This window comes from Bufo gargarizans, chromosome 5 (genome assembly GCF_014858855.1).
Source record: "Bufo gargarizans isolate SCDJY-AF-19 chromosome 5, ASM1485885v1, whole genome shotgun sequence".
In the NCBI taxonomy this organism is placed as follows: Eukaryota; Metazoa; Chordata; class Amphibia; order Anura; family Bufonidae; genus Bufo; species Bufo gargarizans.
The window spans coordinates 324,041,528-324,066,814 of NC_058084.1; the positions used below are offsets into that span (position 1 = coordinate 324,041,528).

General features: G+C 45.9%; 1 long non-coding RNA gene across 1 annotated transcript; it reads right to left on the minus strand.

Moving 5' to 3' along the window:
• Window positions 1–401: 401 nt before the first annotated feature.
• On the minus strand, window positions 402–2,329 carry LOC122938001. The gene is made up of 4 exons (XR_006389958.1): window positions 2,252–2,329; window positions 1,540–1,590; window positions 1,088–1,123; window positions 402–433 (listed from the first exon to the last, which is right to left on the minus strand). It is a non-coding gene; the product is annotated as an uncharacterized LOC122938001 (long non-coding RNA).
• Between the last annotated feature and the right edge of the window lie 22,958 nt (window positions 2,330–25,287).

A 25,287-nucleotide genomic window follows, 5' to 3' on the forward strand; every position in this document is an offset into this window, starting at 1 on the left:
GTCTTGTCATGTGCAAGGTAACTGCCATCTTGACAGCGGCCTCAGGAAAATGATTGCCATCTATGTACCTTTCCTATATAATAATGTATACATAATAAATAAATCCTATTCATCCTATGGATTATTGTATAGGATATTACTATATCAATTACATTAATTTCACCAATGTATAAGACAATGGAGGGTGAAATACAAATCTATAGTAAAATATTGGCACATTTTCAATGATCCCTAACGCGACATTTCACATCACTTACTTCATCCAAGGAGATCCTTATGCCATCGTCCAGCTTCATGAAGATGGTCTACAATATAACAGGTAAGAATGAGCTCCTCTCTCACTGTTATTACCTACATTCTTCAGGAATACTTTACAATGTAGAGAAATAGAGGCTCTTACCCCGTCCTCAGAATCCTCCTTGCCGTCTTCATCCTTATTGACAGAAAAAAAGATAAAACAGACAGTGAATAACGGTATATATTACATTTTCCGGGGGGTTCAAGTCTTTTTCTATATCTTTCTACAGTGAGAAATATGATAATTGGCTTATTTCTGAGTTCCTCTGTATACAATTATGGCGTCTTAAAGGGCCTATGAAAGTATTCTAATGGGGGGCCCAATCATTGCTTCAGTCTATTAGTCAGGATGTGGTGTCATAAAAAGGGGCAGTTGTCTGGGGGAATCTATGGATGGTGAATTATTAGGATGGTGTGTGACTCCAAAGGGCACCTAGTGTGAAGAACAAATTATGAGACAGCGGATGCTGTAAGACCCACTTCATGATTAGCTAGTCATAGGAGAAAATGGCCCCTGAACATAGCTATAGAGATCAGACAACCCCCATCATTAGCTCCATGTCTGTCCATTTGCTGTGTTTGGTAATGAAGATCATCCATTTTCTAGTGACTATGGCTGAACTACTATACCAGGCACATCCCATGGACCCAGGCGGCACTGTTATTTTTTTGGGGGAAACAAAACTGAATATTTTAATCCAATTAGGGAAAATTGTATTGACTTTTTGGTGCATAGAAAGACTCAATGCATATAATTTGCTTTAAAATAATGATTTGTAACATCACTTACATAGCATTCAAGCATCTTCAGTCCGTCTTCTCTTCTCTGTCAAAATATGATTGAATATTGTAAATAAAAAAATATAAAATATGTTATTGGGAACTTAGGGATGAAAATGATTTGGCTGTGAAGGAATAGACTTACATTTTTGGAGGACAGGAGGTGGGTTTCTACTTATTTGATACATTGCTACCATGTAAGAAATGCGCACATATAGTGTACTACCTTCCCCTAGAATACTGTAACGGTCTGTGCCGCTCACTGACACCGTTTTTCACACCCACTGATGTAAGACTATTTATTTCCATAGATCTTGGGTATAGCAGAGATATCCACAGAAACATTAGACAACCCATCAAAACTTGCAAAATTTGTGATAAATAAAAATCTAACATCTATGGCCTTTAGATATACAATATAATGGAACAAATATGATTACAGTATGTACTGATATCACTTACTTCTTCCTCAAACATCCGCAGCATCTCTCTCATGTCCTCCATAGCAGTGACCTAGAACACGGCATATTCTACTTAGTGATGAATTATATCTATAAACTATAGAAATAACATATTTCCTAATTACTTATCAAATGTGAGTTCTCTCAGTAATAATCTAGATGTTAAAGCCTGAATGATTTTTATAGGGCGGCTAAGGGTATGTTCAAATTTGAGCCTTTAATATTGGATACTATGTAGTGGAAAGCTTATCAAAAATTCCAAATCGGTTAGAATTGGAAAAAAATCCACTCTGCAACAGTTTTATGAGTTTGCATCCTAAGGTTCAAGGCAATCACAGAAAACAAACGGCTTCTCCGATCTTCATGCAGGGAAGCCGTTCAGACCTCAGGAGTGCAGCACAATTGATCACAGCATCTGAGGGGATAAATATCTGTGATCACAGAGTGTCCGCTGCTTAAATCAGCAGAAACCCACTGGATAAAATGCCCACTTATCCTTGCGAGGCGGTACCATATTCAAAGATGTGACTTTTGATGTACATGTATGGTGGCGGTCGGGAAGGGGTTAAGCCCATAGAACCCCTTTATATAAAGTATTAATAAGACTAGAAGGTTTTATTTAAAAAAATATATATTGTTTTTAGACCTTAATATATTACTTCTTTATTCGTATCTGAAGGAGAAATGAAAATGAACACAAACGTGGCAATTACCTCGTCCTCTTCAAAGGAATCCATGCTGTTGTCCATCTACATACAAGTAAAGTGCAATGTAACAAGATGTTATAGAGCGTTAAATACAGGGATATGGATATATTATATATAGGACAAATAGCAGTTTAAGGCCACTTTCCCATAGTCAGTATTAGCTCAGTATTTTCAATCAAACATACAAAGACAAAGAATAATGGAAACATCTTCTTCCGTGTTTCGGAGCCGCTCCGGATTTTACCTTACAAATACTGACACGAAATACTGATGAAAATATGTCCATGTGAACTTCCTGATATATTTTCTATATCAGATCGTCATGGATTTCTGCTGCAGACTGCCAATGGACAAGAAGAGTGCGAGCCCCTTGCCCTCGCTCATCACCTAGCACCTTTATGTATTTCTAAGAATCTTCCAGAAGCTCTAAGCTGTGACAGTCATTACTACCTGCAGTCTAATAGACAGCAGGACGCTGCTTTTAAGGTAACGGGGCCCCTTGTTGTAAAGCTCCTGTGAATCAGGTGGAACCTTCAGGGTTTATTTCCAGTATAACAACCAGGACTCATTTTAACCCTTATCAGGAAATAGTAAAGGTTCTCCTTCAATAACTGCTCTTGAATCCATGAGGAATTGATGTAAAAAATACATTGAAAATTTGTAAAACGTGTATTGTACAAAAGGAAATCAATTATTTGCTAAAAATTTAATATTTCATTAAGTCCTCTCCAAACCTAATGGTATTAATTCATTTTTGGCTTAATTTTGGGAAAAAATCATGTTAAAATGACATATTTTTGTGATCACAGACATTGCCTTGTGGTGTCTGCTGTTTCATACAGTAGAAACCCATCGGCCGGGCCCCTCAGAGAGAATATACTGCTGCTTCTCCCTGTACACAGATGGAAACATCCAGTGTCGGGGAAGGGGAGGAGCCAATGGCAGGCGGGGACAGGGAGGAGCCTCCCTAGCATCGCGGGTGACTAGGTCTGGAGAAGAATTAAAGGGATATTACTATTTCAGCAAATAGATGGATCTGTATGATGAGCTATTATATCTGTATAATGTGCTCTTATATATGTACTTTCTACAGCAGAAATCCATGATCCAGACTAGAAGTTTTTATATAAAAATCTATTTTCCAGACATTAATATATTAACCCTTTATTTGTATATAAATAGAAATGAAAGTAAAGAAAACATGACAATTACCTCGTCCTCCTCAAAGAAATCCATGCTACTGTCTCTGTCCATCTACATATAAGTTGAATGAAATGTAACAAGATGTTAAAGAGTTAAATACAGTGATAGGAATATGGTATATAGGCCAAATAGCAGATTAAGGCCACTTTCACACGGTCAGTATTTGCTCCATATTTTACATCAGTATTTATAAGCTAAAACCAATAATGAACATACAAAGAAAAAGACTAATGGAAAGGTCTTCTTCCATGTTTGGGACTCGTCATCAAAAATACTGACACAAAATATGTCAATGTGAACTTTCTAATATATTTTCTGTATCAGATCATCATGGATTTCTGCTGTAGAAAGGACATGTATGAGAGCAAATTATGAGCCTCCCTCCAATAGCTTATCATTATTTATTGAAAATGTAATATCCCTTTAAGTCTTCTTCAGACCTAGTGCTATTAATTCATTTTTTTCTTAAAATTGCATAAATTTGTGAATTCACAACATTTTGGTACCATAGCTACTCCATGCAATAAAACTGCTATATGTGGTCTAATTCCTATAGCGCCAATAAAAACTTCAAAAACCTAATACTAATAGATGAGACTTTTATTGATGTGCGGCACAGAAGTACTTGGGATCCTATAACTGCTTTTCAGTATTTTATATATCATTACTGCCAGGTCTGAACGAACCAGAATAACGGAACATTCCTGCTTCTGACTAGAGATGAGCGAATCGATTATACCGGATCTAATTCTCTTATCAGCAGGGCTTCTTAATACGTGTCCGTAGGTGAACAAGATTGATAGGGCCGGATATTTGGCCTGGCAGTGAGAATTGCTTGTTTGCGCTGCTGCTCCGATTAGCGGAGTGAGGGCACAAGCAAGAAATTGTCAGGACCGGGCTAAATGTCCAGCTCTGCCAATCTAGCGGCAGGTGGGCGCTTCTTCTCATGCAGTGACAGCCCCTCACAGGTGATGAATCGCTGCTGATAAGACAGATACTGTATATTACAAGCGATTCTCTAGTCTACACTTTCTGACCCTCAGATAGGGGCTATTTGGCGTCTTAAATTGACCCCTATTTGACAATTAAAGGCGTTGTCCAGGTTCATAGCTGAACCCGGTCTTAACCACATCTTCACTCATTTAGGCTACTTTCACACTAGCGTTCGGGTGTCCGCTCGTGAGCTCCGTTTGAAGGGGCTCACGAGCGGACCCGAACGCAGCCGTCCAGCCCTGATGCAGTCTGAATGGAGCGGATCCGCTCAGACTGCATCAGTCTGGCGGCGTTCAGCCTCCGCTCCGCTCGCCTCCGCACGGACAGGCGGACAGCTGAACGCTGCTTGCAGCGTTCGGATGTCCGCCTGGCCGTGCGGAGGCGTGCGGATCCGTCCAGACTTACAATGTAAGTCAATGGGGACGGATCCGTTTGAAGATGCCACAATGTGGCTCAATCTTCAAGCGGATCCGTCCCCCATTGACTTTACATTGAAAGTCTGGACGGATCCGTCCGAGGCTATTTTCACACTTAGCTTTTTTTTTGCCATTTTAATGCAGACGGATCCGTTCTGAACGGAGCCTCCGTCTGCATTATTATGAGCGCATCCGTTCAGAACGGATCCGCCCGAACGCTAGTGTGAAAGTAGCCTTAGCCTGTATGAGTGGAGCGTTGGACCGTTTCTTGCTCCGATGCTCCCCCTTGCCTTGCGCTGCATCGCGCAGGGCCAGGTCTGTTTTGTTTGCACCCCACTGTTCTAGGCGGAGACTTCTGCCTAGCAGTGATCCCGGTGAGGTCACCGGCACAAATGGGCAGTCTATATATCGCTATCCTAGGCTCTAAAACAGCCAAGGGCAGCGCTATAAGACGGCCACTTTGTGCCGCTGACATCGCGGGGATCTCTCAGACTCCACTCATACAGGCTAAGTGAGAGAAGATAAGATTCTATCCTGGGGCAGCTTTGTACCCAGACAACCACTTTAATGTCAGATGCTTCCCCCTAGAAGTAAAGGCGGAGGGGGCTCTGCTTACTCACTGCTCTCCCTTTGAAGTATAAGACGTTTGGCCGCATTCACATAGCGCAGATTTAATCACTATTCTGTGTCCATATTTTTAAGCCAAAAGATTTATGATAAGATTTCCTTATGGATACAAACTAGTGATGAAATCTCTACTGTGTGACAGAGATCTCATGGGAAGAGCTGAGTTCCCAGCACCTGACTGTCTTGAGTGTGCGCTCTCCATTAAAGTGTATGGCAGTTACAGAAAGAGACAGTTTTGTAATAGGTGAGAGTCCCAGAGGTGGCGCCTGCAGCAATAAGGGGCACATAGATATCCCATAAATGTGTGAGCCTGGAATACCCTGTGAGATCCTGCCCAGTGTGTAGCCGTTACTGGTCTCCCAGATAACAGATACAGCTCTGCTATGTGTATGCAGTGTTCATGGCCGACTTTTCAGAATGAGCAGATTTCCCATTACATTCTCATAGACACCTAAGTCTCACATGAGGGTCAGGGTTAGAGGATGATGGGAGCAGATTGGGGTAGAAACCTGTAAAGGTGCCTGTGGGCTCAACAGACGCTCCTCGCTCGGTCGGGAAATCAGCAGTTTCTGCAGAATCTCCAGAAAAGGGCAGTTGATATTCAAATCAAACTGTGCATGTGCCAGCAGTGACCAATCGTATGCCAGCTGCCAATCATATGCCAGTCCCATGACCTCTGACCTCCAGCCAGCTGCACTTCATACTGTAAACTGGCAATACCTATAATGCCATCTGACATGAAGGAATCAATCAGATGAAATATCACATATAGCAATGGCCTGTTCTCACCAGTCTGCCCAGTATGAAATGGATGCCTTCATAAATACCTTTCACCATTGATCCTTCTGTCTGTAGTAAAATGACACTATGACCAGAAAGTGATATACGGTATTTATCCGCTTTATACTGGTCAGAAGGTCATTTCCTCCTCCCCATTATACAGACTGATAAAGGATGGCAGTTTTCATACTGAGCACTACAGGGCTGTATTATACACATACCCACCAGGGAAGGATTCTAGATATAAGAGTAGTACTACAGTAGTGGTGATGTAGGAGAAGTAGTAGAGGACACTTACAGTATACTGTAGGTAGAAGTAGTGAAATGAGAGTTGTAGTAGTGATGATGGGTGGTGACATAGAAGAAGTAATATAGAGACAGGTTACTATAAAGTGTGACAATACTTCTGGACTGTTCCTATAAGTAAACTGCACATAGAAGTAATATCACTCATCCAGGGCATTTGAAGGAATTTGGGGGCCCCAAGCAAAATAGACATGGAGGCCCCCCCCCCCCCCTCCACACCTTACGCACGCAAAGCCTACAGGAACCACAGTATAGCCATACAGTTTAAGTTCACCCACACTTTATATTAATAAAAAAGGAGGTTTACAGTGCAAATACTGCTGTTGCATTTAATGTGCATGAAATTTGAACAGTGCCATCCACAGATCCTCCTCCCCTAAACAGTGCCATCCACAGATCTCCCCCCTAAACAGGGCCATCCACAGATCCCCCCTAAACAATGCCATCCACAGATCCCCCCTAAACAGTGCCTTCCACAGATCCCCCCTCCCCTAAACAGTGCCATCCACAGATCCCCCCTCCCCTAAACAGTGCCATCCACAGATCTCCCCCCTAAACAGTGCCATCCACAGATCCCTCCTCCCCTAAACAGTGCCATCCACAGATCCCCCCTCCCCTGTGGATGGCACTGTAGGGGGATCTGTGGATGGCAGTGCCATCCACAGATCCCCGACGCTCACAGCAGTATATTTATAAACTAATCAGTAACTACTTTAACTTTAATCATTGCTCATTGCTGAGCTCTTTACTTGGATTATTTGGATATCTTACTTTGTCTTAGCTCCGGTAACAGCAGGCAGTGCAGGCGGCGCTCACTCACTGACGTCACGCGCCTGCGCCGCCTAGTGGGAGGAGCAGGCGCGTGACGTCGGTCAGTGAGTGAGCGCCGCCCCCCGCACTGCCTGCTATTACCGGAGCTAAGACAAAGTAAGATATCCAAATAATCCAAGTAAAGAGCTCAGCAATGAGCAATGATTAAAGTTAAAGTAGTTACTGATTAGTTTATAAATATACTGCTGTGAGCGGCGTGGCCCTGTATATTCTAACCCCCAGGCAAGCGTCCCCGTCACCATGGGAACGCCTGGGGGTTAGAATATACCATCGGATTTGAGTTTTTACGATCTCACTGAGCTCGTAAAACTCAGATCCGATGGTATATTCTAACCCGCAGGCAAGCGTCCCCGTCACCATGGGAACGCCTGGGGGTTAGAATATACCATCGGGCACCGGCTCTGCTTGGGGCCCCAAGCAATTGCTTGTTTTGCCTGTTGGGTAGCGACGGGCCTGCACTCATCTCAGAATAAAAGGAAAGAAAGACATTGCTCTGATAATAGACGGCACATGTAATACCAGTAGTCCAGGGATTGGATAAGTCGCGCTCAATAGTCTCAGTATTGAACTAGTCCAGAAGAAGAAGAGAAGTTCATTGGTAAGATGTATTGTCCTTTTTCAATTGGTTCAATTATCCTTAAAGGTTATGGACACATATGGGGCATTTTTTAAATAATTTTATTCTTCTAGTTTTGAGCTAAAGCTGATTTTTTTTTTCAATTTTAAATATTTTTAACAGTTTTACCTGTATAACTTTTACTCTCAGTGCATCTGCAGGCCTGCCAGCTTTAGAGGGGGACAATGGGACCCCAGGGCCAGAATGACAGGGCACATCTTTAGTTCACCTAATAAGAACTTTTTTTGTGGAAGCATTCATTAGTGCAGGATGCCCAGGGAGCAATGAGTATGGCATCACAACTGCTCCACAGGCCTTACCTTCCCTGGGATCCAGCGGTACACTATGTCCTGACAGTGTACAGCATTAGGACACAGCGTGCTATGGCCTGACAGTGTGCAATGTCAGGTCACACTGCAGCCTGGGTCCTGGAGCAAGAGAGCATCTGACTAGGAACTAAGGCACCTGGAGCACAAGAGGAAGGGTTTTCTTTTGTTCTGGTCTGAGGTCTGTATTTAGAGGATGGTAGGGTGGGGGTTATAGGGGGCTCAAGGGTCAGATCTGGGTTCTGAATGAATTTGAGGTCAGATCTAGGGTCTGTATTAATTTTGGGGGGGGGGGGGGTGATATGGGGTCCATATAAAGTTGGGAGTTGATCTGAGACCTGTATAAATTTGGGGGCTGCTTTAGGAGCTTATTGCAGGTCTTATGAATTTGGGGGCTGATTTGAGGTTTAATTAAATTTGGGGGTGATTTGGGTTCTAAGGAGTCTAATCTGGATCTGTATAAATTTGTAGGCTGCTCTGGGATCTGTATTCATTTTGGGGTTTGATCTGGAGGTCTTTAATTTTGGGGTCTAGAGGACTTTCTTATTTTTTAAGTCTGTTTGGAGGTCTGTATAAATCTTGGGGTCTATGGGTCTGTATTCATTTTTTAGTTTAATCCGGTGTATATATCAATTTTATATCTGGTCTGGGGGTCCGTGTTAAGCAGGGGTTGTCCAGCGATGTAAATTTGATTTTTGAAGACTGATTAGAAAAATAATCACAAAGTAATAAGAGTAGTGATACCTTTCTGATTTTCAAATTCACTTTCCTTTAGTTACTTCATGTGTCCTCACTGGTCTCTGTACGTCTAAGTCCTGCTCAACTCGGACATGTGACCGTTGCAGCAAGTGGTTGAGAAGTGAGCGGCGGGGGATCTATAAGTTATCACTGCTTTTATTTTTATTTTTTACTTTCTAAGAAGTTTTTAAAACACTACATGGCTGGACAACCCCATTTATTTAGAGTTTTGACCTGGGGTAGAAGCTACAGGATGACAGTGTTAAAAGGGGGCATCTGGATAGAGGTTTCTTCATGTAACCTAATCTCTTGGGTCCCTAAAGTAAAATCTCCAACAGGCCCCATCTACAATATGCCATTTAATAATACTGATGTCTTCTTCTATGGCAGAGGGGGTTGCACACCCCTGGACAAAGATGTCTGTACAGTAAACTCTACAGTCTTCAGGAGAAATCATCATGATGGCCTGGACCTAAAGGAGAAGAAAAGGAAAGTAAATAACTCAAATCAGTGGAGAGGTCACCTGTGAGTATATTGTATATACAGTATATATCTGTATATATTTCTACTTGTTTGTATTATATATTGGTATATACTGTACCTGTGCAAACTACATGTTGGTATATACTGATTGATTGACTATGGCTCCCTGCCTGACATTCTCTTTATAATATCCTTTTCAGGCAGAAACACTAATCTATTTTTGTCTATACTTGACGATACCGCTGAAAACAGAAAACAAAAAAATCTTTATTGAAGGTCTCAATTAAAATACTTATATGAAGTGGGCCTTGTATAGAGGTACCATTGGTAATATTTGCTTTTGTACAGTGTTCTTTATTCAGTAACAGTATAGTAATATTATTCAGTCACTATGTGTTGATAATATGTTATCATGATGTGGCCAGGGGCTGGCTGGTAAATTTTAGCCTGGGGGGCAAGCACACAGCAGTGGCCCATCTGTAGCGGCCCATGCTTAACCTGTTTATGGTCATTAGAGGTGCGAGATTTACCACACACTATAATGGGGTCTGCTCAGGAAGCTGCTTCTTTACCGGACAAAAAAGTCTTGCATGCAGGGCATTTTTTGTCTGGTCTTTCTGACAGAATCTGTGAGAGTGGCCCAAATGCAGATGTGAAAGGATGGCATTAGCTGGAAGTATAGCATCAGCTGCACGTTTAACCCAAATACAGAGCAAGAACCAAGATCACTACATACATACAGCGCCAGAACTAAGATCCCTACATACATGTAGCACCAGAACCAAGATCACTACATACATACAGTACCAGAACTAAGATCCCTACATACATATAGCACCAGAATTAAGATCACTACATACATACAGCACTAGAAACAAGCCTATAAGTCAAATACAGAACCAGAACCAAGTTCACTACATGACTATAGTGCCAGAACTAAGCCTATAAGTCAAATACAGCACCAGAACCAAGATCACTACGTACATACAGTACCAGAACTAAGATCCCTACATACATTCAGCACTAGAAACAAGCCTATAAGTCAAATACAGCACCAGAACCAAGTTCACTGCATGTAGTGGCGTCGCTAGAGGGGGGCGAGGGGGGGCAATTGCCCCCCCCCCCCATGTTGTCCCTTGCCCCCCCGCTGATTCCCCAGAGTGAATACAGAAGGACCAGGAAGTGGTGAACGCTCTGTACTCACCACTTCCTGGTCCTCGGCTGTCGGCTGTGCAGGGCTGCGCACAGCGTAAGGTCGCTCTGTGACCTCACGCTGTGCGCGCCAGTTTAGAGCACAGTCGATTGAGGAGAAAATGGCAGGCGGCGTCCGTCCAGGAGCAGGAGAGGTGTTTTTATTTTTTATTTTATAAAAAATGTGGCTGCTGGGGGCATTATGAGGGCTAATTGGAGCCGTATGGGGCATTTGGAGGCATATTTGGGGGCTAATTGGAGGCATATGGGGGCTAATAGGAGGCATATGGGGGCATTTGGAGGCATATGGGGGCTAATTGGAGGCATATGGGGGCTAATTGGAGGCATATTGGGGCATTTGGAGGCATATGGGGGCTAATTGGAGGCATATTTGGGGGCTAATTGGAGGCATATTTGGGGCTAATTGGAGGCATATTTGGGGGCTAATTGGAGGCATATTTGGGGCTAATAGGAGGCGTATGGGGGCTAATAGGAGGCATATGGGGGCTAATTGGAGGCATATGGGGCTAATAGGAGGCATATGGGGCTAATAGGAGGCATAATGGGGCTAATAAGAGGCATAATGGGGGCTAATGAGGCATAAAAGCTGATATGGGGGCTAATGAGGCATAAGGGCTGATATGGGGGCTAATGAGGCATAAGGGCTGATATGGGGCTAATGAGGCATAAGGGCTGATATGGGGGCTAATGAGGCATAAGGGCTGATATGGGGGCTGATATGAGAGGCATAATGAGGGCTAATGAGAGGCATAATGTGTCATCCACAGATGCCCCCATAACAGTGTGTCTTCCACAGATCCACCATAACAGTGCGCCTGTGCACTGACGAGAGACAGAAAGAAGGGGAAAGAATCCGTGGAAGCAAGCAGGGGACAGCACAGCAGACGACTAAGTAGCTTCTTTTGTAAGTAAATTGCTTTATTATAACTGTATCCCTGCATATCGCAATTCTCTCGTATTTTGTAATCTTATTGATATATACTTATTTTGTTTGTGCCCCCCCATTTTTGACTGTGGTATCTTTGTGCCCCCCCTATATATTGTTCCTAGAGTCGCCACTGACTGCATGACTGCGGCACCAGAACCAAGCCTAAAAGTCAAATACAGCACCAGAATCAAGTTTACTGCATGACCACAGCACCAGAACTAAGACTATAAGTCAAACACAGCACCAGAACCAAGCCTATAAGTCAAACACAGCACCAGAATCAAGTTCACTGCATGAATACAGCACCAGAACCAAGCCTATAAGTCAAACACAGCACCAGAATCAAGTTCACTGCATGAATACAGCACCAGAACTAAGACTATAAGTCAAACACAGCACCAGAACCAAGACTATAAGTCAAACACAGCACCAGAATCAAGCCTATAAGTCAAACACAGCACCAGAATCAAGTTCACTGCATGAATACAGCACCAGAACCAAGTTCACTACATAAAAACAGCACCATATTTTAAAAGTTCAATACAGATGCCGTTTGAGTAGTCAGGTCAGGCCTCGCCATATAAGCTTGCACGGTGTGAAACTACAGCTTCCAGTATGACCTGAACAGTAGTAAAGGGATGCTGGGGGTTATTGTTTCACAAAAAAGCATGCTACCACCCATCATCAGCTGTGGATCATCCAGGTGACTACAGCACTCATCATACAGTCAGTAGCAGAATAGTAATGTCCATTTAGTGACTTACAGGTGACTTCTCCTGAGTTCTTCTTCATCTGGTTCAGGCCGCCATGATGACATCTCCCAAACACAATTCAGCCCTGCAGATTTTGCAGAGAAGATCTCTTCAGCTTCTTGCTTTGCCAATACATTGGCACCCTGCATACTAACACAAACTCCTCTTAGTGCCACATGCTGTGTCCTGAATATAACAGAAGAATTAGTGCTACACACAGAGCCCCCAATGGTAGTGCCACATACTATGTGCCCTCTGTATATAGTGGCATGTGGCCGGTGTCCTCTGTATATAGTGCCACATGCTCTGTGTCTTCTGTATATAGTGCCATATGCCCTCTGTATATAGTGCCAAACACTCTGTGCCGTCTATATATAGTGTCACATGCTCTGTGCCCTCTTTATATAGTGCCACCTGATCTGTTTCCTCTGCATATAGTGTCACATGCTCTGTGCCCTCTTTATATAGTGCCACATGCTCTGTTTCCTCTTTATATAGCGCCACCTGATCTGTGCCCTCTTTATATAGTGCCATATGTTCTGTTCCCTCTGTATATAAAGCCACATGCTCTCTGATCTCTGTATATAGTGCTATATGCTATGTGCCCTCTGTATATAGTACCACATGCTCTGTGCCCTCTGTATATCGTACCACATGCTCTGTGCCCTCTGTATATAGTACCACATGCTCTGTGCCCTCTGTATATAGTACCACATGCTATGTGCCCTCTGTATATAGTTCCATATGCTCTGTGCATTCTTTATACAGTGCCATATGCTCTGTGCCCCCTTTGTGTATAGCACCTCATACTTAACCCCTTTATGTATAGTGCCTCTTTTTATGGGCCCCCTTTATGTATAGTGCCTCTTATATGTGCCTCAGGGTGGGATGGGCCAGGGGGCAGGAGGGCACATGCCCCCCGGGCCGGTATGTCCATGCCGATACGGCCCCTGAACTCAATTGTACCTGCATCCATTGGACGCAGATACAATTGAGCCTGCAGCAGCACCGGCGGGACAAGCGAACCATTGGTTTCCTGCCCGGCTGTTCACGTGGCGCACTGACGTGACGTCGGTGCGACGTTCCTCTGGAGCAGACCCGCCAGAAGAGTCCGGGTCTGCATCCTGCATCATGGGACCACGTTGCCGCCGAGACAGTTGACTATGAAGTGCCCTCCCCGAATGTGCCCTGACCCTAATACTGACCCCTTACCCTAATACTCCCCTAACCCTAATACTGACCCCTAATACTGTCCCTAAGGACTCATGCACACAGCCGTTCCGTGCATTGGGTCCCCAATGAACAAGCAACATCCGTGCAGATTCCGCAGACGGACTCAGACCATTAAACCTGAATGGGTCCGTCCGCACAGCAAAAAAATAGAACATGTCCTTTTTTTTTTTGCGCTGCGGAGGCACGTAGAGAAACCCCACAGAAGCACTCCATAGTGCTTTAGTGCCTCCGTACCGCACTGCACCTTCCGGATTGCGGAAGGGAATGGGTCCGCATCCATGATGCGGTGCAAAAACGGCCAGGGTCCGTATATTGCATACCCACTGTCTGCATGAGCCCTAACTCTAATACTGTCCCCAATGCTAATACTACACCATACTGACCCCTAACCCTAATACTGACACCTAACCCTAAGGCTACATTCACAAGACTGTATGTTTTGCAGTCCGCAAAAGTCTGCAAAACACGAATACCGGACATGTGCGATTCGCATATTGTGGAAAACACGGCAAGGACTATTCTTGTCTGCGATTGCGGACAAGAATAGGACTTACTCTATATTTTTGGGGGGTGGCGGAACGGAACTATGTGCTGTCCGCATCTTTTCCGCAACTAGCCTAAGTGAACCAAATCCTACGGCCGTACTAGTGCCGATATGCTGTACGCCACATGTGTGGCTCCCCTTTTAGCCTTCTTTTTCTTACATACCGCTCATCATATCTCCTGATGAGGTATCCGCACTAAGGGACACACGAAACACGTTGAGTAGGATTTGGTTCATTTAGGCTAGTTGCGGTACTTATGTCCCCACATGCATTACTGGTCCGGGCAATAATTACTCTCCTGCTTTATAGAATAGGATCGTGCACCTGGTGGTCTATATACAAAGTGTCTGTGTTACACCCTGAATGAGAACAGCTGTCACTTTTGGATTCTCTGTAATCCGCGAGGGCCTCAGACAATCCGCACTTTATCTTAGGACACTGCTAAAGTCAGGCTGGATTTCTTTCAGAGATCAGATATTTTATGATTAAACAGAGAACCTTTTAATCTGGGCTCTCAGTAATATCACATATTGAGAGCCCGGGGGTGTAGCTCTGCTAGTAATGCACCAATATCCATAGTGTGCATTACGGATAGACCTGGTATCCTCACACGGGAATGGCTCTTATATGGAACCCCCTATGTGTGGATACTAACTCCTGTACTTTTATCCTTGGCACCTCTCTTAGGGTTTAGCCCAATTTTTATTTATATTGTTGATTATTAAAAACTTTTTAGTTTTTGCTATTAACCGTCCAAGTATTGAAATTGAAAAAGATATTATAATACTGGTATGTATTGTTTCCGTGTGATCTAATACTACGCCTATCCCTAATACTGGCCCCTTACTCTAATGCTATGCCTAACGCTAATATTGGCCCCTAACCCTAATTCTGACCACTTACCCCAATACTGCCCCTTGCTCTAATACTGGCCGTAATCCTAATACTATGTCTGTAACGGATCTCTTGGCACCCTGACCGGGTACCTCCGGCGATAGATGCTCCTAGTGCTTTCCGAGGACTCTAAGCACTCCACTTCACACTGTACGCACTGCAGACCCCTCGAACCGCCGCAGCTTGGTTGGGGTCTCACCGTCCTCCACCCACGCTGGACCAAAGACCGGGCTTCAGCTTCCAGTGGGTGAACCTCTCCTACATCCAGAGAGCAGGAGCCATGAACAAGCTCTTACAAGAGCTTATACTCAGGGGAGTATTGTGATATAGCAATCCCCAAGAGTGTAGTTATCGCATTCACCAAAAATGAGCCAAAACTTCATGACGGTATAAAGCAGCCTCTTTATTTTAACACACAAGCATTTTATACACATCTTCCAACATGGTTACCACCCACAGGGTTTTGTAAAAACATCCAATAACCACGTACAGTACACTCAGATACTCCCACACAAAATCCTCCCCTCTGCCCGTGATAGAATTACCTCACACTGGGTTGATGCAATCATCACAGGCAGGCGAATACACAATATCCTCTGTCCTGGAGACAACTGAGAAGTAATTCAATTATCTCTCAGGACAAAGGACATCACCAATACACACAGAAAGACAATGGAACAGACCTCCCTACTCAACGTATACAATGTCCCACCCTTTTCAATACACATAGACATTTAACATCCCAAAATGGCACGAATTAGACCTGGGGTTCAAGCTAGTCCAAGTCCTTTGTGAACAAAGGAGGCCTGGCTGATGAGAGGGCCCATAATCCTGGGGCAAGAGGCTAGCAAACAGGCCCCTCCAAAACCCAGTGGCGAGGTTGGTTTTGCCACACATCTCCCCCTCACAGGGAAGACTAACCAGATACCTGACCTCACGGTCAGTACCTGAGTTAGTCTGGCAGTCCAACCACAACCCAATACAGGAACTGTTGAATTCTGGGGCCTGGCTCTGTTCTGTATGTCCCCAGCTGTTGAGTGGGCATCTGCGACACCTTGCTTCCTTGTGGTTCTCTAGCTTGGAGCTGTAGGTACTTGGTGGGCAGAGGCCGACTGCGCTCTGCCCAGATACCAGCTCTCTCGCTGGGGTAGCCTCTGGGAAGTCTGGCTCTGGAGAAGAGGATGGGGGGGGGGGGCAGAGGCCAACTTTGTTCTGCCCTGATGCCAGCTCTTACGCTGGGGAAGCCTGTGTGGAGTCAGCCTCTGGAGAAGAGGATAGAAGAGGGCAGAGGCCAACTGCACTCTGCCCAGATGCCAGCTCTTCCGCTGGGATGGGGTCAGGGAATCCTACCCCTAGGACCTTGTTGCGGATGAGCTGTGGACAGGAGGGATCGCTTACCTCCTCCTCCTAGCATTCCTGCTGGGTTGGTGGGGACTCTGTACCGGCCGTCCAGCATCCCGGTAGGCCTGGTGCAGAGACTGAGGTCCCATCTGCGTCATTGAAGTTAAGAGGTGCTGTCCCCCTGTGGTTGGGGAGAGATACCTGTTGTCTCCTTTCCCTTCAAAGTACACTGCCGCTGGGGAGAGAGAACGGCTGTCTCAATTTGTAACTCCTCTAGTTACCGGTGTCTTTGAGCTGCTTCTCCTCGCACTAGGACGGCAACCCACTGCTTGCCACCAAATGTAACAGATCTCCTGGCAGCCTGACCGGGTATCTCCGTCGATAGATGCTTTTAGTGCTTTCCGAGGACTCTAAGCACTCCACTTGACACCGTACGCACTGCAGACCCCACGAACCGCCGCAGCTTGGTTGGGGTCTCACCGTCCTCCACCCACGCTGGACCCAAGACCGGGCTTTAGCTTCCAGTGGGTGAACCTCTCCTACATCTAGAGCCATGAACAAGCTCTTACAAGAGCTTATACTAAGGGGAGTATTGTGATATAGCAATCCCCAAGAGTGTAGTTATCGCATTCCCCAAACATGAGCCAAAACTTCATGAAGGTATAAAGCAGCCTCTTTATTTTAACACACAAGCATTTTATACACATCTTACAACAAGGTTACCACCCACAGGGTTTTGTAAAGACAGCCAATAACCACGTACAATACACTCACACTCCCACACAAAATCCTCCCCTCTGCCGTGATAGAATTACCTCACACTGGGTTGATGCAATCATCACAGGCAGGCGAATACACAATATCCTTTGTCCTGGAGACAACCGAGAAGTAATTCAATTATCTCTCAAAACAAAGGACATCGCCAATACACACAGAAAGACAATGGAACAGACCTCCCTACTCAACGTATACAATGTCCCACCCTTTTCAATACACATAGACATTTGACATCCCAAAATGGCACGAATTAGACCAGGGGTTCAAGTTAGTCCAAGTCCTTTCTGAACAAAGGAGGCCTGGCTGATGAGAGGGCCCATAATCCTGGGGCAGGCTAGCAAACAGGCCCCTCCAAAACCCAGTGGCAAGGTTGGTTTCGCCACAATGTCTAACCGTAATACTGGTCCTAATGCTAATCCAAAACTGATCACAACCTTAACTACAATCCCAATAGGAGGCACTATACTTAAAGGGGTACATATAAGAGTCACTATACATGAAGAGAGAACATATAAGAAGCACTATACGTGAAGGGGGCACATATAAGGTGCACTGTATATGAAGGGAGGACATATAAGAGGCACTGTACATAAAGGGGCACATATAAGAGGCACTATACGTGAAGGGAACACATATAAGAAGCACTATGCGTGAAGGGGGCACATATAAGAGGCACTATACATGAAGGGAGAACATATAAGGCTACTTTCACAATAGCGTTCAGAGCGGATCCGTCTGCATTATATTGTAAAAAAAGAATTCTGTGTGAAAGTAGCCTGAACGGATCCGTCCAGACTTTTACATTGAAAGTCAATGGGGGACGGATCCGTTTGAAGATTGAGCCATAGTGTGTCATCTTCAAACGGATCCGTCCCCATTGACTTACATTGTAAGTCTGGACGGATCCGCACGCCTCTGCACGGCCAGGCGGACACCCGAACGCTGCAAGCAGCGTTCAGGTGTCCGCCTGCTGAGCGGAGCGGAGGCTAAACGCTGCCAGACTGATGCGTTCTGAGCGGATCCGCGTCCACTCAGAATGCATTAGTGCTGGACGGATGCGTTCGGGGCCGCTTGTGAGCCCCTTCAAACGGAGCTCACAAGGGGACACCCGAACGCTAGTGTGAAAGTAGCCTAAGAAGTACTATACGTGAAGGGGGCACATATAGGAGGCACTATACCTACAGGGGGCACATATAGGAGGCACTAGACATAAAGGGACACATATAAGAGTCACTATACATGAAGGGGGAACATATAAGAAGTACTATACGTGAAGAGGGCACATATAGGAGGCACTATACCTGAAGGAGGCTCATATAAGAGGCACTATACATAAAGGGGCACATATAAGAGGTGCTATACATGAGGGGGCACATATAAGAGGCACTATACATGAAGTGAACACATATAAGAAGCACTATACGTGAAGGGGGCACATATAAGTGGCACTATACGTGAGGGGCACATATAAGAGGCACTATATATGAAAGAGCACATATAAGAGGTGCTATACATAGAAGGGGCACATGTAAGTGGCATTATTTATAAGGGGCATGACTCAGAGAAAATGGCACTAGCATTAGGTGCACTTTGTGAGGCACTATAAACAGAGGGCACAGGGTATATGGCATTATATACAGAGGGCACAGAGCTTGTGGCACTATATACAGAGGGCACAGAGCATGTGGTACTGTAAAAAGAAGGCATGTACCATATGGCACTGTATACAGAGGGCACAGAGCATGTGGCACTGTATAAAGAGAGCACAGAGCATGTGGCACTACATACAGAGGGCACAGAGCATGAGGCACTACATACAGAGGGCACAGAGCATGTGGTGCTATAAACAGAGGGCACAGAGCAGGCGGCACTATATACAGAAAGCATAGAGCATGTGGCACTATATACAGAGGGCAAAGAGTATGTGGCACTATATACAGAGGGCACAGAGCATGTGGCACTATATACCGAGGGCACTGAGCATGTGGCACTATATACAGAGGGCACAGAGCACGTGGTGCTATAAACAGAGGGCACAGAGCATGCGGCACTATATACAGAGGGCACAGAGTGTGTGGCATTATACAGAGGGCACAGAGCATGTAGCACTATATACAGAGGGAAAAAAGTATGTGGCACTATATACAGATGGCACAGAGTGTGTGGCATTATACAGAGGGCATAAAACATGTGGCACTATATACAGAGGGCACAGAGCATGCAGCACTATTTACAGAGTGTGTGGCACGATATACAGAGGGCACAGAGTGTGTTGCACTATATACAGAGGGCACAGAGTGTGTGGCACCACCACTGGGTGCCCTGTGTATGGCACTAATGCTGTGTTTGTGTTAGAGGAGTTTGTGTTAGTATACAGGGTGCCAATGTGTTGGTAAAGAGAGAAGCTGAGGAGATCTTCTCGGCAAAATCTGAAGAGCAGAATTGTGGCCGGGAGATGCCATCATGGTGGCCTGAACCAGATGGAGTAGAACTCATGAGGAGACGTCACTAAATGGAAATGATTATTCTGCTACTGACTATGTATGATGAGTGCTGTAGTCACCTGGAAGACCTACAGCTTATAATGGGTGGTAGCATGCTTTAGCATGAAACTGGCAGGCAAACTCCACTCTGCTATATCTGTTTCTCTCTGACCCTGCTGTACTGACAGGCTGGCTGTATAACTCAGCTTCTTCTGTATTCTGCACTTCTTCTCTGTAGTCTGACTCTAGGTTATGCCAGAGAACTTTCCTCCTGGCACCTGAGGATCCAAGCTTTGGCCTCCATGGATAGCAGAGCTTAAGGTTCCTCTGGCTGGCGTGTGCACGTCCAGCAGAGACGTAGCCTTGCACACCCTTCCCCTAGCTGGGGGTAAGCTAGACTGACTAGAACTTCTGCCCCACCCTTATTGTAGGAAGTAGGACTCGCCCACTTCTCTCCAGAGGAGGTTAGAATGAAATGGTTAGCTCCATTCTATCTAAGTATATGTTTGATGCCACCTGCTGCACATTAAGTGAACAGTTACATAACATTAGAAATGCACAGTGTTGAGGACCTGGAATACATGCATAAGATGACATGAGGTGAGACCAATAAAGACAGTAGCAAGTGTCTTTAGAAATGTACAGAAGTGGTAACACCACTCAGGGGTGTTACACAGCCATATGGTACATGTTGGCAGGAAGGCAGCAGATCGACAGTTGACAGGTCACAGCAGTGGCATGAGGCCGGCAGTAGCATGATGGAGGTGGTGGTGGCAGCTATATAGAATGTGATAGTTGGCAAGTGGCATTAGTGGCATGATGCAGGCCACAGCATCAGTCGTACAGAATGTAATGGTTGGAAAGTAGCATGATGCAGTCAGGACCAGGTCTCTCAGGATGAGAGGCATGAAAAGCCCGAACTAGCCTGTCGGCGTTTACCTCAGACGCAGGAACCCACATTCTTTCCTCGGGACCGTAACCTCTCCAATGCACCAGATATTGAAGAGAGCGGCAGACCCGACGAGAATTAACAATTTTGGATATCTGAAACTCTAGATTACCATCCACAACAACAGGAGGGGGTGGCAGCGGTGACGGTTTTAGAGGTGGAACATATTTTTTGAGTAACGACTTATGAAAGACGCTATGGATTTTAAAAGTCTGAGGTAGCTCCAGGCGAAAAGCCACGGGGTTGATGATGGCTACAATTTTGTAAGGGCCAATGAACCTAGGACCCAGTTTCCAAGAGGGAACCTCCAACTTAATATTCCTAGTAGACAACCACACATAGTCATTCACTCCTCGGTCCGGACCTGGCGACCGTCTCTTATCAGCCATGCATTTGTATTTACCTCCCATATTTTTCAAGTTAGCTTGCACCTTCTGCCATACCGATGAAAGAGATGACGAAAACCGTTCCTCTTCGGGAACCCCAGAAGAACCCCCCTCTTTGAAAGTACAGAATTGGGGATGAAAACCATATGCACCAAGAAATGGTGACTTGCCAGTGGATTCCTGACGACGATTATTTATGGCAAACTCAGCTAACAGCAAATATGATGACCACAACTCTTGGTTTTCAGACACAAAACATCTTAGATATGTCTCAAGTAGAGTTGAGAGCAGGGGCGTCGCTAGGTTAAAACATTCGGGGCCTGGGCCCCGGATGTTTTGTCCCATGCCCCGAATGTCCTGCCTGCCTGCCTGCTAGATGCAACTGTATTGCCGTACACAGAACGGCAAATACAATTGAATCTTACACTAGGAAGAGGCGAAGGACCTGTGGTGACATAACAGGTCATGTGATCAGCAAAACAGGCTGTGATAGGATGACCTGGATGATGTCACCATCCAGGTCATCCTATCACAGCCTGTTTTGCTGATCACATGACCTGTGATGTCACCGAAGGTCCTTCGCCTCTTCCCAGTGCAGGGTTGGACCGTAGTCAAGAGGAGAAGGAGCCTAATGCTGATGTCTGTACAGGACAGGTAAGTGAAGGGAGAGGCAGAGAAATGCTGGGAGTTGTAGTTATTTAACTGGGATGTATTTTAGGGCTGAAGGGAGGGATGTTATTGACATGGAACTGTGTGCTTGAGGTGGCTGGGGGAGGGAGGGATGTTATTTACATGGGACTGTATGTGGAAAGTGGATGGTGGGGGGGGGGAATGATGTTTATGTACATGGGACTTAATGTTTAGGGTCCGTTCACACTTGCGTTTGGTGATCCGCTTGTGAGATCCGTTTCAGGTCTCTCACAAGCAGCCCTAAATGCATCTGTTTAACCCCAATGCATTCTGAATGGATGCGGATCCATTCAGAATGCATTCGTTCGGCTCCGTGCGGTCCTCCGTTCCATTTTGGAGGCGGACCCCAAAATGCTGCAAGCTGCGTTTTTTGTGTCCGCATGGCCTTGCGGAGCCAAACGCATCCGTCCTGACAATGTAAGTCAATAGGGACGGATCCCTTTGCATTGACACAAAATGGTGCAATTGTAAACGGATCCGTCCCCCATTGACTTTTAATGTAAGTCAGGACGGATCCGTATTGGGACTTAGAAATTAAAATCTAATACAAACGAATCGGTCCTGAAAGGATGCATTCGTTTGTATTATATCGGTGCGGATCCGTCCTGTACAAGTACAGGACAGATCCGCACGAACGCAAGTGTGAAAGTAGCCTTAGGGGGTGATGTTTACATGGGATTGTGCGTTGGAGGCGGCTGGGGAAGAGGTGATGTTATTTACATGGGACTGTATGGTGGAGGGAGGATTATAACTGCAGGGGGCACTGCAAATCCAGGGGACATTATAGGCGTTCTTATTACTACTGGGGGCTCTATAGGAGGGTCTTGTAGATCCGCCTTATTTCTACTAAGCGCACTATGGGGGCCTTATTACTACTGTGGGGTCTGTAGGGAGCTTTATTACCACTGGGGGAACAATAGGGGGCCTTATTTCTACTAGGGACTCTGTGAGGGTATTATTAATTTGGGAGGGCATTGTTGAGGAGCATTATCACGGTTGGGGCAGTGTTACTAATAAGGGCATTCTAGAAGGGAATTACTATTGGTGGGACTATGAGGAGCACTATTACTATGGGGGGCAGTAATGTTTCTTTAGGATAGTATTTGGGGGTATGAGGGGGGGGGGTTGAGGTTTTGGCATAGCAAGCAGCAGGATAACACTGTGGGGACTCCAGTTGGGGGATAATGATAGAAAGTGAGGAAGCTAAGATGTCTGTGTGTCACACTCTGCAGAGACGAGGCGGCTGAGAGAAGTTGTCCAGACCGAATGGAGAAGATGATGACAGAGAGGAGACGTCCCCTGAAGGCCCTGGATGTGACAGGTAAGTGCCGCTGTATAGCAAGTACAGCATAGTGCGGGGGGGGGGGCATATTTATTGGGGCTTGTGCCCCGGATCTTTTGAGACCCTAGCAACGCCCCTGGTTGAGAGAACACCTGGATGTTCGGGTTCGAGAAGTTCGGACGAACTTCCCGGAAATGTTCGGGTTCAGGATCCAAACCCGACCCGAACTTCGTCCCGAACCCCATTGAAGTCAATGGGGACCCGAACTTTTCGGCACTAAAAAGGCTGTAAAACAGCCCAGGAAAGAGCTAGAGGGATGCAAAAGGCAGCAACATGTAGGTAAATCCCCTGCAAACAAATGTGGATAGGGAAATGAATAAAAATAAAAATAAAATAAAAAAATTAACCAATATCAATTGGAGAGAGGTCCCATAGCAGAGAATCTGGCTTCACGTCAGCCACCACTGTAACAGTCCATTGTCATATATTTAGGCCCAGGCAGAGGAGAGAGGTCCTGTAACAGAGAATCTGGCTTCATGTCAGCAGAGAATCAGTCTGCATGTCATAGCAGAGAATCAGGCTTCACGTCAGCCACCACTGTAACAGTCCATTGTCATATATTTAGGCCCAGGCACCCAGGCAGAGGAGAGAGGTCCTGTAACAGAGAATCTGGCTTTATGTCAGCAGAGAATCAGTCTGCATGTCATAGCAGAGAATCGGGCTTCACGTCAGCCACCACTGTAACAGTCCATTGTCATATATTTAGGCCCAGGCACCCAGGCAGAGGAGAGAGGTCCCGTAACAGAGAATCTGGCTTCATGTCAGCAGAGAATCAGTCTGCATGTCATAGCAGAGAATCATGCTTCACGTCACCCAACATTGGAACAGTCCATTGTCATATATTTAGTCCCCGGCACCCAGACAGAGGAGAGGTTCATTCAACTTTGGGTTGCCTCGCAATATAATTGTAAAATGAAAATAAAAATAGGATTGAATGAGGAAGTGCCCTGGAGTACAATAATATATGGTTAAGGGGAGGTAGTTAATGCCTAATCTGCACAAGGGACGGACAGGTCCTGTGGGATCCATGCCTGGTTCATTTTTATGAACGTCAGCTTGTCCACATTGGCTGTAGACAGGCGGCTGCGTTTGTCTGTAATGGCGCCCCCTGCCGTGCTGAATACACGTTCAGACAAAACGCTGGCCGCCGGGCAGGCCAGCACCTCCAAGGCATAAAAGGCTAGCTCTGGCCACGTGGACAATTTGGAGACCCAGAAGTTAAATGGGGCCGAACCATCAGTCAGTACGTGGAGGGGTGTGCACACGTACTGTTCCACCATGTTAGTGAAATGTTGCCTCCTGCTAACACGTTGCGTATCAGGTGGTGGTGCAGTTAGCTGTGGCGTGTTGACAAAACGTTTCCACATCTCTGCCATGCTAACCCTGCCCTCAGAGGAGCTGGCCGTGACACAACTGCCTTGGCAACCTCTTGCTCCTCCTCTGCCTTGGCCTTGGGCTTCCACTTGTTCCTCTGTGACATTTGGGAATGCTCTCAGTAGCGCGTCTACCAACGTGCGCTTGTACTCGCGCATCTTCCTATCACGCTCCAGTGCAGGAAGTAAGGTGGGCACATTGTCTTTGTACCGTGGATCCAGCAGGGTGGCAACCCAGTAGTCCGCACACGTTAAAATGTGGGCAACTCTGCTGTCGTTGCGCAGGCACTGCAGCATGTAGTCGCTCATGTGTGCCAGGCTGCCCAGGGGTAAGGACAAGCTGTCCTCTGTGGGAGGCGTATCGTCATCGTCCTGCGTTTCCCCCCAGTCACGCACCAGTGATGGGCCCGAGCTGCGTTGGGTGCCACCCCACTGTGACCATGCTTCATCCTCATCCTCCTCCACCTAATCCTCATCCTCCTTGTCCTCCAGTAGTGGGCCCTGGCTGGCCACATTTGTACCTGGCCTCTGATGTTGCAAAAAACCTCCCTCTGAGTCACTTCGAAGAGACTGGCCTGAAAGTGCTAAAAATGACCCCTCTTCCTCCTCCTCCTCCTCCTGGGCCACCTCCTCTTCCATCATCGCCCTAAGTGTTTTCTCAAAGAGACACCAAATTCAGCACATGCGCCAAGCAAGGGATGCGCGTCAAACCGGCTAGTCCCAGAGCTGCAACGAGATTTCGCCCATTATCGCACACCACCAGGCCGGGCTTGAGGCTCACCGTCAGCAACCACTTGTCGGTCTGTTGTTCTATACCC